At 44.2% G+C, this 5184-nt stretch overlaps 1 long non-coding RNA gene across 1 annotated transcript; it reads left to right on the forward strand.

Annotated features, from left to right (window-relative positions):
- Positions 1 to 264: 264 nt before the first annotated feature.
- On the forward strand, positions 265 to 1955 carry LOC138467153 (uncharacterized). The gene is made up of 2 exons (XR_011268078.1): positions 265 to 849; positions 1280 to 1955. It is a non-coding gene; the product is annotated as an uncharacterized lncRNA (long non-coding RNA).
- The last annotated feature ends 3229 nt before the right edge of the window (positions 1956 to 5184 follow it).

The following is a 5184-nucleotide window of genomic DNA, read 5'->3' on the forward strand; positions in this document are numbered from 1 at the left end:
GGCACATAACCATAATGTTGGCCGTCAACAAAGTAGGACGACCGGAACTTTAGGGACGCTTCGCTACAATAAGGCCTTCACTAAAAGAAGTAAACAATGGGTGATCAAACCAGTGTTTGAGGATATGCAATATGAGTTTATTGAGAAACTTATTGTTGACGTCCTAGATAGGCACATAAATGGAGTTGTGAACGAACCTGTGCAGGGGACAACTGCATTGCCACCCAACATTGCATCTGTTCCATGTCCACCTAAAGAAGAACTCATTGAGAAATACACATCACGGTTTAAATGATTGTAATTTGATTGTCTGTTCTCTCAAGTCTCCTCATGTCGCAGGCCCATTGAATATGTGTATCTATGTATTGTGTAAATAAAAGTGATTGCTCAGTGTACATGCAATGTGTCTCTCCACCCTTGTTCATTTGCGCATTAAATTAAACCAAACAGTAATATAAATCATTTTTCAATAAATATAGAATCTCTCCGTATTTATGGTTCTGTGTGGCTGCAAAGCACGCAGACAAAATGCAAAGATGGAGTGTAAATTTCAAGTCCTGTGAGAATGCCTTACACTGAATGTAGCTAACTTGGAATGTGTGCTCGTTCGAAGTGAAGGTCAGCTGCTTTGATTTTTTCTCGGGTGCCAGAATGGCCCACGACTCAGAATAAGGTTCTATTGTATTTTGACCTTGACAGGCCTGGACCACGTAAGAAACGATAATGAATATAATTTCAGAAACGAAAGCCATTTCATGTTCGTTCATTAGAAGAAATAACGTCGGCATAGAAGGAGTGGTATTTCGGGGCTGCCCTACGCACAGACGCAATGGAAAATGCAAATATAATGTAAGTAACTCTTTAGATGAGTTTATACCGCAATTTAATTACTATACAGTTGCTTTAAAGACGGGTTAAGTTGTACTTGTTCGTTCTATGTGGCATGTTGTTTTGTACCGCACACTATCTTGGGGAGAACCGTCTACTTTTACGGAAGCACCTCAAAACCTTTGCTTCTGCTTTCTCTCTCCCTCTCCCCTGCAACAACTGGTCCACTGTCTGCGATCTCGGTCCTGGGCCCTTCCACTCTCCACCTGCACTCCCTGTCAACCCCTGCACTGAGGGACTGTCTCAGTATCCTACAGCCCCCCCTTGACGTTTAAAACCCAGTTGCACTGTCCTAGCTATGAAATAATTTACCGACCGAATATATAAAATGAATAATTTTAATAAAGATCTGATGGTGAGACTAATTTCATTGTTTATGTTTTTCAAACAGGTACATCATGCATTACTGCATGTGTCACGAGTACCAGACACCGGCGGACGGCTTCTTTAACCGCCAGTTGCTTCTCCGCGTGAACAACGTTACCACCCTGACCATTTTATGGGACGATCGCCAAGTACAAGTATGCCCTTACGCGGTACTAACGGCTAGATGCAACATACAGACCGTTGTGGTGGCCTAGTGCCTCGTTGTTGGAACAGCCATGCGATTATCAGTGCGACCGAAGAGCTTATTTTATCGTAAACCAACACCATGTCTACTGCACACGAACATCGCTTGCCTCAAGACGAAATATTTTGGATCGAGAGCAAATAAAAATTCATTTATCTAAGACCCTGTGTACAGCAAAGGAACATCGTGTGCCTCGAAACGAACTTTTCGGAACGTGAACAAATAAAAATGCAAATCGCTGAATATTCTCAAAACATTTGATGTCAAATAAATGTACTTTGCCAAATGTACAATCTTGCCGTTTGCTTTTAAACCACTGTTTCATATTCCGAATTGTGGCGCTGTATTGTGAGATGATCTAAGACCCTGTGTACAGCAAAGGAACATCGTGTGCCTCGAAACGGAACTTTTTGGAACATGTGCAAATAAAAATGCTAATCGCTGAATATTCTCAAAACATTTGATGTCAAATAAATTTACTTTACCAAATTTACAATCTTGCGGTTTAATTTAAAAGTACAGTTTCATATTCCCAATTGTGGCGCGCTGTGTTGTTTGAGCTCATCTGTGTTGATTTCCTGGTTCTGTGTGGAGTCGCGTAGAAGACGCCTGGGCGCGTTTGCCTACGCAGCTCAGTCACGTCACGGATAGAGGCGGGGAATATGAATGTTTTGATCAAGTCTGTTTCAGGGGCGGGGGATTTGATTTAGTGCCGCAAAAGCAGGTGAGCCAGGGCGATGCGGCAAGTGATAGGATTATCAGAAAATGGCGGCTGATTTCGAGTGCGTTAATGGACGAAAAGTCGGGTAAGGTCCATAGGAAAGTTTTCCACGATCTACCGAGTTATGCTTAAAAACACATGGCCGAACCGTAGGGACAATAAAAAAAAAGTCCCGGAATTCTCCTTTAAAGAGTATCATCTTTCCCCCTCACCTGTCCACGTACGCAGCGCACCAATGTGTACCACTGTTGACTACCACCTCCTTGGCTAATGCCAGAGGGATGGCCCTAGGGCAGTGGTATTCAAACTGTTTGATGCTCAGCCCACCTTTGATTAAAAATATTGTTGTTGAGCCCCACCTTGAGTATGAATAGTGTTGCTGTGCTCCCCTAGATGCAATATCTGCATGCATATATTGTCTATTAAAAGCAGTCACTGTACCCCCATTCAAAGAGCCCCATGCCCTGCCTGGCCATGCTTCAGGCCCCACAGTTTGAAGACTACAGCAACAGCGTTTTTACAAGGTCTGTGTGCCGTAAGTAAAGTGTCACACCAGGTCAGTGGGTATTGATTATAGCTTTATTGAAGTATAAGTCCCCATGCAGGCCCAGTCACCAAGACACATGGGCTGGAGTGATTGTTTCACGTAACTGGCAACTGTCATGCAGAAGAGCACACGCAATGACATTACAATATGGAAAGTTGAAATGCCATGGCGTGCGCGAGAAAATGCAACATATGTTTCTTCTTACACATACCAGGTAACTACTGTAAGGGATAAAGACATGGGGCCTCATTACAAGGTTGCTGGTCCAGTAACAACGATACCGGTAAGCTACGAGGTCTGCTCGCAGGTGCCTGTCAGCGCGGCAGGTCTGACCTGCCGTGCGGAATGGCACCCGCGAGCAGACATACATGGTAGCACCGGCACAGTTATTAAAGGTGCCGGTGCTATCGGCCTCCCTATTTCTATAGAGTCCTATGGGGCTCAAATGGGGATGGGGAGTAATAATTACCGGCATTCCGGCAATGGGCAATTACCGGGACTGGCGGGGCCGGAATGCTCCGGTAATTGCCCATTGCTGGTAAAAAATGACTCTGGCGGCAGTCATGCCAATATTTACCGGCACAGCTACCGCCTCAGTCGTAATGGGGATAAATATGCACATAACAATGACTAAACAAGTGTAGAACCTATGCAAGGATCAAAAATGACACAGGCAGTTGACAAGGTACATATATGGGTGGAAAGCATTTAACAACATAAAAGCACAAATCACCCTAGGCTACATAATCATGAAATGTAATTGGTCTCATTCTTAGTCAAATTGTGAAGCCCTCAGCACCCTTCCCCATGTCATGAGGTCCCGAAAACCTCTTCATGTCCCCCTTGTGCCCCATCCTGTGAATCACCACGTATACCATCTGAATCAATACCATGTGATGGAGAAGGAATCTCACCCCAAAGCTCCATATTGTAGCCCCTGTCAGAATCACCCATGCACCATTCTCCTCCTCCATCTCCGAATTCATCACGTAGCCTTTCCACCAAAACATTCTCCCTCCCTTTCAATGTTCGTTCGGTACATTAACGATGTGTTCGGTATCTGGACTGGCCCAATGGAGGAACTACAAGAATTCTTCACGATGATGAACCATATGCATCCCAGAATCCAGTTTACTAGCGAAACAAGCACAACATCTATTAACTTTCTGGATGTGGAAATTTATTTCAAGAACGACTCCCTGGCAACAAGGATTTATACTAAACCCACTGATAGGGACAGGGACAGCCTACTGCTCGCAACTAGTTTCCACCCAAAACGGACTGTTGAAAGTGTCCCCTTGAGTCAATTTCTGCGCTACAGACGCAATATATCTGACATCAATGAATACAAAACCAAGCCAAAGCCACTCTTCAACAGAAATTTCGAGCCCGTGGTTACAGACAGGAAGTATTGTCAGATATTGCGGAAAAAGCAGAACTGGTGGACAGACAGTCTCTTCTGACACCCAAATCATCCAAACAGCAAGAGGCTCTTGTGTATGTCATGACAGACTCGGTGCAAAGTCCAATGATCAAGAAGATTATTAAAAAAAACTGCCCGATGCTACAAATGGATCCACAACTCCAGCAAGTATTTGGCCAACTTCCCATGTTTGCATATCACAACAATAGGGCTGTTAGGAACAGTCTGGTCAGAGCAGAGAGTCTAACAACATAGAGGACAGACCACAATCTGAAATATAAGGGTACCCAACCATGTCGGCACTGCAATAACATCCTACGAGGCAACAATATCCCACATCCACATTCAGGGAAAGCACTGCTTTTGAAACACTCTGCCACTTGTGATTCCACAAATGTGGTATATGGTCTCAAGTGCCCATGTGGCCTGTACTATGTGGGCATCATGACAAGAAAGGTAAAAACTCGTTGGACAGAGCACAAGTCAAATATCCGGACAAACAACCCTAAATCATTGGTGGCCTCACATTTTATGGAAGCAAGGCACACCATAGCTCAGGTTAAGTGCGTTATCCTTGAACAGGTGAAATTGAGACCTAGGGGAGGTGATCTCCACAAAAGGTTACTTTAAAGGGAAGTACTCTGGCTAGACTTGTTAGACTCAATCCACCCTAGGGGAATGAACACAGAGATGGATTTCATGTGTTTTGTTTAAAGCACCTTGTGTTGAAACCTGGACAGTTGCTTTTTAGCTTTGGAGGATCTGCTGGTATACTGTTGGGACGTTTATGCATAGGGAGAGATCCATCTGCACAAGTTACTGTAACAACCTTTCTTTTGCCCATGTACAACAAAGCTGTGCATAAATACTCATTGTTTTGATTTATTAATCGATGTTTGTATGATGTACTTACCTGATTAACATTGTACTGGGAACTTGGGTCAGTTGTCCCCATTGCCATTTGCGCTGCCTCCTGCCCTCCCATAATAATCCCGTTTCCACACACGCATTTGGAGGTTCCTGGGGCACCCAAC

Source organism: Ambystoma mexicanum, chromosome 4q, assembly GCF_040938575.1.
Source record: "Ambystoma mexicanum isolate Mex_15411 chromosome 4q, UKY_AmexF1_1, whole genome shotgun sequence".
NCBI classification, from domain to species: Eukaryota; Metazoa; Chordata; class Amphibia; order Caudata; family Ambystomatidae; genus Ambystoma; species Ambystoma mexicanum.